This window comes from Hemibagrus wyckioides, linkage group LG16 (genome assembly GCF_019097595.1).
Source record: "Hemibagrus wyckioides isolate EC202008001 linkage group LG16, SWU_Hwy_1.0, whole genome shotgun sequence".
NCBI classification, from domain to species: domain Eukaryota; kingdom Metazoa; phylum Chordata; class Actinopteri; order Siluriformes; family Bagridae; genus Hemibagrus; species Hemibagrus wyckioides.
The window spans coordinates 15,015,480-15,028,484 of NC_080725.1; positions in this window are offsets into that span (position 1 = coordinate 15,015,480).

Below are 13,005 nucleotides of genomic sequence, written 5' to 3' on the forward strand. Positions count from 1 at the left end.
CCGCCTTTTCAACGCTTAATTCTGATTCGAAGACTGTGACTGCAGTGTCACAAAATGTCCACAAGAGGGCAGTCTTGGCTTTGTGTCGTAATGGATGTTACTTTCTCAAGCAAATCTCAAGCGTATCCGTGCCTTATTTTCATTGAATACGTGCGTACTAATTAGTGAAATGGTTGGTTTGTGCCTTAATTTGTGGATAAATGACAAATCGTTAATCAGGAATTGCTTTGTCTTTCTATTAGTTGTTTTGTAATTGTCTAGTGTCAATTACATTACTTTGTAACCTCAAATGAAAGGGGAAAGCCTTCCCAAACTGTCTTACTGAAGTTACTCTGTATTTCTTTTGTCTTAAGACATAAAAGAATGATTTGGTCACAAGTTTAAATCGAGTCCATGTCCAGTAGTCTAGCATATTCAACTGAAGATAAACAGGTTGAGGAGGTGTCTGAAATTTCAAACTGAGTGTGATCTGAATGTCCAAAAATCACTGGTAGGAGAATTTCAGCATGTAATTGCATCATGCGTCTATTGCAAGACTTTGTGCAGTGTGACACATGAAGAAACGTGAAGTAACATAACATTTCATCTCAGCTGGAAAGTCAAGAAACATTTGTTTTATTTCAGCATAGCTTTGTGCATAGGTATTAGAGTTCTGTGTCAGGAAATCTTTTATTTGGATGCTTTGTGTTAATATAATTTAGTTTCGTTTTCATATAGTGGATTTTTCATATAAATGGCTTTACAGAAAAATATAAATTTAGAATCTAAATGTATAAATTTATTCCTAATGAATAAGCCTGAGGTGATGACGGTGAGGAAAAACTCCTACCTTTTCAGTTCCCTTTCAAGATTGATCTCAACCTGAAACACGACACTAGCAGACTTTATAATCTCAAGTTCGAAGTACGGTTTGTTTATTTTGAAATAACATGCTGCTTTTATTTTTTTCTTATTCGTTATTCACTCTTACTGCCTCCATGTTCAATGCCAGTGGTTAAATTATGATGAGTTTGTGACCCGTGATACGGTGCTATGGGGGGGACATGCTGTCACAGGCAAGTAATCAACTCTGAGGTTGTATCTAGCTGTGCTTTGTGCAGTGTCACATCACACCTCAGCATGAGGATCATTTCCTGTAACAGTGTGGCCTTTTATATCAAACCTGAAGGCCATCAAAGTAACTGAAGCGACTCACAAAGGCTGAAAAAGTGACCACAGAAATGACAGAATAATCCATCAGCTCTTTCTGCTTGTAAAGGTTTTGAGAAGATCCGAATGAACCATATGCCGTATTCACTTATACCATTTCTCAAGTTTCTAAGGCTGTGTTCGAGTCCATTTCACAGAAGCTCAGGTGCAGAGTTTATATATCTGCTATCACAGTCTAGAACTGAAACAGTGCCCTAGAATTCCTCCAGTGTTTTCAGGTCCTGCAGCAGGCCACGTGATGGTGAGGGTGATGCGTCATTGCAGGTTAAACAGAAAGTAGTTTCTTAAAGAAAGCTTCATATGAGAGTAGTGAGTAATGCTTAAAAACAAATTCCAGCGTCTTCCTGCGAGGACACGAGGCCTCACTAGGTTACACTTAATTGTTTGCTTAAAAGTAATATATGGAGCACTGAAACCTGTTCAGTTGTTCGTGTCATGGTTTTCCCCCCTTTTACATCCTGAATGCTTTATTTGTTCTTCTATTTAAAAAAAAAAACATTGGCATAAATCCTGCTTTAGTCCACCGCTTCCTACCGCAGTGCTCCGTCTCCACTCGCTGGGTTAAACAGAGTTAATCATTAATCCTTTTACTCTGGAGGCTTGTTTAGGTTTTTTGTTCCTCTGCTTTTCAGACAGTGGGCACGGCTCGCTGCAGCACGTCGATGATTTGCAGCACGACTGAAAGAGAAAGAGAATGGATCCATCACCCAATATTGTTTTCAGGGTCGGATCTTTACGATGTCACTGAGAAGCAATCAGTCTCCCATTTTCCTTTACCCTCGGACCCGGGATCGACTTCAGGCGGCGGTGACCTCTGACCTTTGTAGGATTGTTGCTTGTGAGAAAGGCAGCGGGGTTAGAGAGCAAAGTCGTAGAGGAGCAGTAACGAGGCCGTGCTGTGGTAATTGCAGCCGCAAATCAATCTAAGAAGAGTGTATTAACTTAATTGCGAGGGATCGCCTTTGTGCCACGACAATGCATAGCAAAAGCCGCGAGTCTTTGTCTGCGTGTCTCTCAGTTTTTCCTGAGCGAGATGGTTTACAGTCCTCCAGGAGCTTCAGCTGAGTAACTAAACAATTCCACACAAATCAGTTCATTTTCTGTAAACGTTGCCGAGATGTTGATTGGAGGCCCATTGTTCTCCACACCAACGTGATAAATGTGTGTTCTCTGGAGACGAATTCAATTTTAACATCATCGTCATAAAAATAAGCATCTCAAAAACAATCCCTCACTCGCTTTTTTTCCCCCTCAAGAGTCTGTTTCTACACATGCTCCAGATTCTTCAGCTGTAAATCTGTTTTCCATCCGACTGCAGAATTTGTGTCCTTTTTTCCCCGGTTGCAATCACTTATTTTTATTTGTGTGATCTTCAGCCCGTGTTTCGTCTTCATTATTTCTTACAATCACAACACACTGACGAGTCCCGGTCCTGCGCAACGTGTTCAACACGTGTTCATGTTTAAACATCGTGACTAATGAATCCAGGAACCGAATCCTCTCCTCAAGCCGGAGGAAGCCACAGATCTGCTGTTGAACAGGTTTCTACAGTTTTGAAGCTGTCTCCAAAATGAATACATTTTAATTTATGGAATAGAATCAAATCAAACTTCTACTAGGAAGCTAAAAAACTAGGGAACATTTTGAACTCAGAATCAAAATTTTTGGTTTCCAAACACATTGATGTGGAATGATGTTTAACCCCGCCTACAAAAAGGTCAAGCTCACGCAGAGCACTGAATAAATGAGGATAAATGAATATAATTTCTGGTTTTCTTTCAAGTTGCTAACAGGAAAATGTTGATTTAACTGCTGTGTCGAGTCTCATCATTTCGTTCATGCAAATGATTGAGTGAATGTGTTCATCCTGTCTGATGATCCAGGTGTTTCATGTGCTGGAAAATGAAGCTGGAGAGAGAAAAGATTTATTTATTTTTAATTAGAACTTTTTACATTTTGTCGTATTTTGTAAACATTATTGTCACTGCGCTGGAGTAACACCACAGCAGACACCTGCTAACTTCACAGCTAGAACCATGAACCATCATCAGACAACAAATTAGCAGCAGAAGATAACTGAAATATTTAATGTGCTTTAGGGCGGAGCTTTCCTTTTCCTTCTCTTTGAATTTTGTTGAAGTCATGTGAACGCTCTCCTGTGGTCACTCACACCATTAACCTTTTACTGAAGCACTGAAGCTGTCTGTGCTCCGGATCCTGGGATTAGTGTCTCTCCTGTTCTTCCTCTGAAGGACTCTTCTCGCCGTTCCTCAGTGGTATCCTTGTTCTCCTGAGCTGAATCTTCTCCTTTCTTTTTTTTCTTTTTTTTTTATACCAGAATCAGGGTCTGGATGGTGACGTTCCCATCGGTGTGAAAGCTAAATCAATCTCAATCTCTCTCTCTCTCTCTCTCTCTCTCTCTCTCTCTCTCGTTCATCCCATCAGCAAACGGATCCATCTCCCCCGAGAGCCCCGTTTACACACTGGATTACTGCTGCCCCCCGAAGGCTCGCTCTCTCTGCACTCCAGGAATTTTAATGCAGAATTTATCAGCTGCATCTCGCAGTGGTTTAAACCCTTTTCTACTTTATCAGGAGTTATGAAATCCGAGAGGACGAGTGGTTGGGCTTCGCTCTCGGCTACGAGCACCTCTGCTGCGTTTGTGGACCATGTCGTTAGATATTATACTGTTCTTTAAGGTTTAATTGCATAATTGAGGGCAGTTTAGCAAAATGTTCACTCGTGTAGCTAGAAGCTGTCAGATGTTTCACACTGAACTAAACTCTTTGTTCATATAGAAGCTATAAGCCCTTCATTATCCAATTAGCCTTTTTTTTCTAGAAGCTCAGTGCTGGTCTCCTGCCAGGCTTCAGGAGTTAAGAAGAAAAGAACCAGCAATAGTTTGGACTTTGGATCTGCCAGTTAACACACACACACACAAAAAGATTCCTCATGGCTTCTTCTTAGCTTCCAGAATTTGGAGCTATTACTGGAACAGTGTGTTGAAGGATTCCTCCAGATGGAGAACCAGAGAACTCGGTGTTGTAGATGTTGTGTAGAGCTTCACTTATAAATGTCTTGTTCTGATGTTTGTTTTGCAGTAGAAACGAGCAGAAACAGCAGTTTTGCTGCTTTCAGCTTTATAGAACTTTTCAGGTTTTTCTCCCAGAGAAATGACAGAAGAACCCTCAAGGACTGTCATTTTAGAAAAATAGTGTTTTACCTCAAATGAAACCCGAGCGTATTTCTGTGGACGGGACCAGTTTTTTTTTTTAGAGCAAGGTAAAAATGGGATTTGTTTACTGACCAGTCTGACCACAGTCCTGCTTTTTCCTATGGACTCACAAGACCAAGGTTCACAATATCACAGGTCATAGGTCACCTACATCTTTTGTTTAATCTGCAGGACAGAAGAATGACAACTCGAACCCTGGAGCTGATAGCTGTAAGAACTGAGGTTCAGACTGATCATCTCCACACACCAGAGCGAGTCTGAGCTTTACTGGAGTTCAGGCCCAGTTTCCCTTCAGTCCACACACACACACAGACTCAGACACACCGAAGTGCTTTCATGTTCACAGCGAATAAAACAACCTTGTTGCCAGGATCAGATCTGTAACATGACCAAATCATTTTAATATGTTAGTCTCCAAACTCTGTCTCTCTTGCAAAGCTCATCTGATTTGCCTGGCTTTCTTTCTTTCTGTTTTCTTTCTTTCTGTTTTCTCCCACATACACACATCTCTCCCCACAGCTCTTTATTTTTCTCTCTCATTGTGCTGTGTATTTAAAGAGTGTGTGTAGCCCCCAGGAGCTTACAGTAGAATTCCTAAAATAATTGTGTGTTTTTTTCCCCTCTTCACTTCAAGTGCATTAGGAAAGTGTGCTGCTGATTAATTGGGTTATTTTTGAGAAGCGGTGTTTGAGCGAGGCTCTGAGGCAGACGAGGCTCTGAGGCAGGCGAGGCTCTGAGTGGAATTTAGTCGGAGTGATTTGGAGTGATTGTGTTACGGCCCTGACGGCTTTGCCCCCTGCCCCACCCCCCCGTGGATTGGCTTTCAGCTCCCCATAACCCATTTCTGATTTTCTCCTCTCTAATCCCGGTCCGGTCCGATCGATCAGAAACAGATGTGGTGCCACAATTTATCTATTGTTCGTCCTGCAGCCACTTTGTGCCCCTTAAATCCACACAGCGTCGTTGTATTCATGGCAGGCCAAGCCTTTACCTCCCACAGAGTCTAGTGCATTCATCATTCCATTAAAACATTTACACACACACACACACAGAGATGTTCTGACTCTGCAGCTCTCACACACCTGATTACGTCCTCAGAAGAAAATAAGACACTTCCTGATGTGTTGTAGCTCTTTACATTAACCACGGGCTCTCTGTGGAAGCGATTTAGATTTTTACATGTTTAGTCTGGAAGACGCTTCATCTCATGCTGAAGGACACATCCCAGGAGGAGCATCAGCAGCGTGTCTCATCCGTACTCACCCTCTCACACGTCCTCTCACACCAGGAACACCACTTTCATCTTGTTACTCAGGAAGTAATCAAAAATGTTTAAGAACATGGACACACACACACACGCACACATGCAGGACTGTACAGAATTTGGCTCTCTTGCTGGACTGCAGTTTAATTTTTCACCCATGTTTCATGCGACTCAGGAACAAGCCTCCATTGTTTCATGGCTTACTTCCTTGTTTCTCCACCTATTTTATCATTCACAAGTGGCAAGATCAAACAGCACCAGAGAAACGCTGCATTGTGGAACCAGGGAAGTGTGTGTGTGTGTGTGTGTGTGTGTGTATGAGTGAACTTCTTCAGAGAGTAAATGAGCTGTGTGGAGGAGACATCCTGAAACTTCAAAATGACAGAAATGCACTGTCTGCTAAATTTCTGTCTTATCCGGTTCTAGCTGGAAATAGAAATATTAGGGTTCTACCAGGCAGGTAGATAGTTCTCAGATTTAATGCTTTACACTAAGAGCTTCTTTGGTTTGTTCTTCTGACTTGTGTAGAACCCGAGCACTTTCCTGTCAGAAGAAGTAACTTTAGAACTCATGGAGGAAGTTATTTTTGTCTCCATGGTGCACTGTGAATCGTGAATGATGAAACGTTTTGAAAAGCTCAGCTTTGTGGAATTTAAAGTGCTGATGGTGGAGCAACATGGAGACTAAGAGCAGAAGAAGTAAATGCAGGTGAAACAGATGAGCAGGACGTTTATACACACACACACAATGCTGAAGTAACGATAATCTTCAGATCCACAGTGTGTCTGCTGGAGTGTGGTGACGTGGTGTGACCTCAGCGTGACCGACGCCGGACAGGACCGTGTCCTCTGTACATGGGTCGAGTCACCTGTGTCCCCGAAACCACTGAAATCTACAGGAAATGTTTGGAGAAGATCCTCCATCTGTTACATGAAAGGAACCTGAGGCCTGAGCCATGGAGAAGAGCTCCGAAACAAATGGCACCCTCTGAAGAGCAGCAGCTCGATGGCCACAGAACGGGCCACTCCTGCTGAGAGCCATTCTCCTCGGCTGTGTTTTCGCAACTACACACACACACACACACACACACACTTATACACACCCCATTCACAGCTCTGGCCAACTTTTTATTCCTCATAACAAAACGTGAGTCTAATGAGAGATCAGAATAATGTGTAATACAAACAGCAATCAGAGTCAGTAAGCGAAACGTCAGTGTTGACCATTTTCACTTCATGCTTCAAAAACAACAAAAAAGAACTTCCTCCGAAAATAATAAACGTTTATATTTAGCCGATTGAAAGTTAGACAATCTATTTAGGAGGCGTCTTTTTGTGGCCTGTTTGTTTGATTAAATGTCTCGATAAAATGCGACAGATTTCAAAAGCAAGGCATCGGCAGGAGGAAGCGGAGAGGAGCGTATTTACTGCAGCTGGACTGATGGATTTCCTCTCAGTTCAAACAGTCGGGCAGAAGAAACCTCTCCATCACACACACACACTGCTGGGCTTTTGATGTCACACACTCATTCCTGCTCTGTTTGTACTGCAGTAACAGAGACTTCTGAAGACACAAAGCCGCATGAACATCTGAACTGGAGAATGAGCTTCATGATGTTTTCTCTGTTAGTCATGTTTATAGATTTATCCTGTGTTCACATCTCAGTCTTCCTAATTCTTTTTCTTTTATTATTATTATTATTATTATTATTATTATTATTATTATTATTATTATTATTATTATTATTATTATTATTAAATGCGTCCTGTGTAACAACTTATCATAACGGTATTTAAGGTGAAAATTAGACTAGTTTTTCCTGCATATTTGTTGTAGCATGAGTTTAAAACACTGATTGCAGTGGTGATGAATGAGACAAATAAAACTGACTTGAGCTTTGTGTGTGTGTGTGTGTGTGTGTGTAACCGACATGAAAGTGGCTTTAATCATAAACGGTCCACTGTAGAAGAACACACACTGTTCTCATGTCAAAGCCCGTGGCTTCCTTAATAAATGGCAAAAAAAAAACTCCTTCATCCTCAATAAAGTGGGATGTTTAATGGGAATCTCATCCTTCTGTGATCCTCTGGAAATTTCAGGGTCAAAAGTTGACAGTGTTTATGTGTTTGGGAGGAAATATCTAAGCGTTTAATTCTGCACACACCACAGTGATTTATTTCCAAACTCCTCTGTCCTGAGGAACGTTCCAGCTTTTATCACTGCACTGAAACTGGAGACTCCTTTCATACAGGATACAGTGACAGAGAACTTCACCGCCTCAGCTGTTACCATAGAAATTATAAGGTCATCATCATCGTGACTTGCTGTTGTAGAAATGAATGAACATTTTCTGACCAATCAGAATCCAGACCAGTGTTGAGGGGGAGATGTGAGGAGGTTGTAGAGGGTCAGAGGATATTCAGGAGAAACCTTTTAAAGCAGCTTGTAATCTGTGAGGATCAGTGGCTCAGTGGTAAAACGCTTGCCTCCTGTTTCTGGCATCACGCTGAGGATCAAGGTTCAAGTAGAGGGTCAGCTGGTTGGATATTCAGAAGAAACTTTTTAGAGTCCCTGCTCTGACCCTCTACAATCTTCAGATGTAAACGTCATTTTATTAGAGTGTAGTACAAATGTAAATAGAAATAAGTAAAATAATGTATTGCAGTCAAACAGAACAAAGCAACACTGTGAAGTCAAACAAAATAAGAGTATATATATATATATATATATATATATATATATATATATATATATATATATATATATATATATATATATATATATATATATATATATATATATATCCTTCATGGTTCAAGCCTCACTGCAGGTCACTGTGTGAAGGTGAGTGATGGTCATCTGTGTCTCCCAGAAATAAACTGGGCTGTACCTCAAAAATCCAAAACTGAGTTGTGGTTTATTCAATTAACACAAATAACTGTGTAAAGAAAGAAAGTGAAGATGTCAGAAACAGATGGAGCTGCATGTGAGCTCCTCCCTGTAATGTTTGTGTTTTTACTGTTTCATCACTCAAATATACAGTCATACCCGGACCTACGTCAATAATTGGTTCCAAGAGACCAAGTCGATTTTTGTCGTAAGTCAGAAATGCCCCTATAAAGTGCTGTATATGTTCCCTATAATGACACTATGACTTTATTTCTAATATTTTGGTATCAGTACTATTTTTATATTGAATATCTTATATATTTCATAAAAAGAATTTTGTTTAGTTTGGTTTTATTAGCCATTTTTCATTGTTAATATGTGATGGAGAGACCGACGTAAGGCTGTGTAAAGCGCAGTAAAATGGATTTAATTGTTCAATTTAATATTTAAGGATGAACGATGTAAAGTCAGAATCAACGTAAGTCGAAACGACCTAAAACAGGCACTACTGTACTCTGAAGCTGCTTTTCCCCCCAAAATGGAGCTCAGCCAATCAAGCAGAAGCATCTGGAATGATTGACAGGTGTGTAGATGTGAACTGACCCCCTGGAAGCCCCACCCACCTCCACTATCTTACTTTAGGAATAAAGCTGTCATGACGTCCACACTTCCTGCTTCAGTAGATGGAGAACGTTTTGGGCTCATTAATGTGAAATAAACTCTATCAGTGTGTGTTTCAGTCAGATAACATCAAACCAATCAGGGAGCAGCAAAACTGACCAAAAACATGAAAAAGGCCTTTACTGGCCAATTACAACAATATTTAAAGCTTAAAGTAGTTTTAATGAATTTCTGCTGGAAACTCAGGCTTGCTACGTGATGAAGCAGGTGAACTTCAGGACACTGTAGAAATTTAATCCCTAAAATAGAACTGAAGCGTTTTCACTCCTGAGCTGAAAAATGTTTCTAAATTTTGAGGCAGAAGGAAAACCAGACAAAGTGACGAGAGCAACGAGAGTGTGTTCACTTTAAACCTCGCCCGTGTTCTGAGTAAACAGTGTGTGAGGCTGTGGGATACGTGGCAGAGGAAACGGAGCATCTGGGGGTCTGATGATGCTTCAGATAAAAGGAGAAATGATCAGTGAAAAATAGACCATGAAGGTGATTCATTAAAAAAACCTAACGGTATTAAAACATATACACACACACACACACTTTGGACCAGTTCACAGGGGGCACAGCCAGCCAGCAGCCTTACAGAGCCGAAATGACTCACGGAAAGAAAACACACGTTGTCCAAATGTGCTGGAAAATTTCTGCCTCGATTCACTAAATCAGTTCAGTAATTGTTGCTCATTTTGTAACGGGGGTCTGTGTGTGTGTGTGTGTGTGTGTGTGTATGTGTGTGTGTGTGTATGTGTGTATGTGTGTGTGTGTGTGTATGTGTGTGTGTGTGTATGTGTATATGTGTGTGTGTGTATGTGTGTATATGTGTGTGTGTGTATGTGTATATGTGTGTGTGTGTGTGTGTGTGTGTATATGTGTGTGTGTGTATGTGTATATGTGTGTGTGTGTGTGTGTGTATGTGTGTGTGTGTACTCGGTCAGTAGTTCAAAGCAGACAGGAATTGAGAGCCTGTGTGTTAAATCAGCAGTGCAGACGCTTCATCGTGCTCGAGGTTCATCTTCAGCTCCTGGTGACCCAGTAAACAGGTTTTAGCCGTTCGCAGTTCAGTGTCACTGGATGTTTCTCGCTCTCCTCGTGGGGACGCGTGTGGGTGATATTTTCTCGTCTCTGTCCAAGTTCAGTTTAAAAACAGGGCCTTCAGACGAGCAGAACTGAGGACTGGATCATCATATCTGTTCCCATATGATTTTATACACACACACGGCACAGCATGAAATGAACAACTAAACAAGTTTCCTCTTACACACACCCCAGGGTTTGGTTTCTCTTACTTCAAGCAATTACAATTTTATGTTGATTAAGGAACGTCATAATCTCTAATAGCTATTCATAGTTGTATCTACAAAAAACAAGCTACTTCCTGTTCCATTATAGCAGCTGTAAACAAAAAAAATTACAAACCTGCAGAGTGTAAACTCTTTTGCCCTCTAAAGCACTGACACTGGAGACTCCTTCTTGTCAGGATGGAGAGAGAAGCATGAGCGCTAGTGGTGTACTCTATATACGGTACGTCTGTGGGGTCAGGCCACCAGGGCAGAGTTGATGTGAAGCTTTAATGTTCATGACTGAGGAGTGCTCAATGCTGCCCCCTACAGAGAAAGGTCTTTAGCGAATAGCGACTGGGTGTGGAAGAGAATTTCACAGCAAAACTGATGCAGATTGTCCAAGAAGGGGATGTGTATGAACAACATCCCAGCGTTCAGAAGTGCAGTGTTTATCGACGACAGGAATTACGGTGTCCTCGACCACGTCAGACATTTACCCAAACAGAGCTACAGAGCTGCTTTATCAGGAGTGAAGGATCCCTCTCAGTGTGAAGGGTCGATTCGGAAAGAAGTCGGTGTTTGAGATTGGGTCCACGTCTGTGCAGTGTGTAAACATGGAGTTGTGGGCAAAGCTTGCAGCAGGACAATACGCCTTGTTTGCTTTCCCATCGCTTTTTAGTGGAAAGTCGAACTCAGCTCTTGTTTCTCACATCCAACGAGATTAACCTCTGGTAGTAAAAGTTATCAAGAGAGCAGAGGTCAGGAGACACAGCCTGTGTGTGTGTGTGTGTGTGTGTGTGTGTGTGAGGGAGGGAGAGAAAATGCTCCTGGTATCAATGAGAATATTATGTCTAAATGTAACCCTCGAGTCCGAGACGTGCCTCAGAAAGATTGTTGTTGATTAGACCGAAACGCTTAAGTTTCCAAACTCTCTGTGTAATAATTTAAAGGTGTGACACACAAGCATGTTTTTGCTCTGAAGCAAAGGTCACGCGAGGTCACTTTGGACTTTGTGTCGCTTATTGGAAAATGCAGTTAGAGTTGATTCGATTAACGTCAATGCACAAGTGAGTGGCGAGGATCCGGTCACGTTGAACAAGTCCTCGTGTGCTGACAGTTTAATAAACGTCTGATCAAAGACAAGCACTAACCGATCCAGAAAGCTAAATCCAATCAATTTTACATACTTCAACATCAGTTACACGATCACAGAAGGATCCAGTCTGCTGCATGCTGGTGATTAATTCTCTCTAACAGCAGCTCTGACAGTAGAGCAGCTGCACATCACAGCTTTACATTAATGCACTTGCTCTCATATCATATCGTTTCCATAGTAATGGCGATGGGTATAATGGAGGCTCCATGGCAACGTGTATGGAAGGAGTCTCCAGTGTCAGCAGTCTGAGGTAAAGCTGTAAAGTTTTCTGTGTCTTTTCTGTTACACTGAATAGAGTAAAGACGTTGGTGAAGGAACTGCTGCTAAGAGAAGATCTATAACAGAGGATGGGTAATTGCAAGCGGATAAAAAAAACAGTACAGTGTGTATTTCTGTAATAAATGCTAATGTTGTTAGATGGTTGTGGTTTAAAAGGCATAAAACACGTGAGGATGTGCTGGAGCAGGAACTCCATGGCTTCATGGCTGTGGAATTTCGTCGTCCTGCTCGTGGAAAATGGATTTGATCTCGTATAAAATAAAAAATATAAATAAAAAGGATCAAATATTCGGTTCATGTGGTTAATGATGTAAATCTGTATTTCTGTTAGACCCTTAACGTGATAAGACTTTGGCTCTGTTTCATAAAATGGACTTTATGGTTAGCAGAACGGTAAATCAGAGGGGAAAGGCAGGCTCAGAGAACACGGAGACGTTTATAGCAGCGCCGTCGCTGTTAAACTGATCGTTACCTTCCACGGCAAAAGATATTAAGCGCTCCATCGAGTTAACGGTGTCGCGCATGAGCACACGTTATAGAGGCTCATTTTCAACTCTACAAAAACACACGGGTTTCTCAGCACTCGCTCGCCGCTGAAGCTGCTCTGTGATCTTACTGATAGATGAACATGAAGAAGTGTTTGAAGAAGATGAGGAGATAAGTGAGCTGCGGCGAGCGACACGGCGGCCGAGGGGTGAACCGTCACCCGCCGGCAGAACCGTCACTGAGCGCCGGCTTCACGGGCCTTCAACCTGCCTTCAGGAGAAGAGGGAAGAAGAAGTGCCATTACTGTAGGATTTACAGGCTGATTACTGTTTTATTTTAAATTACCTAACACTCCTTAAGACGGCTGATTTGAGAATTAGAGTTATAATAATAATAATAATAATAATAATAATAATATTATCAACATGTATAAATGTAATTATTACCATTCCTTATGGATTTAAGTTTCATTGTTTATCAAGTTTCTAAAAGTTCAGCAGTAAAGTCTCTTAATGTTCATATTTTCTTGTTTTTG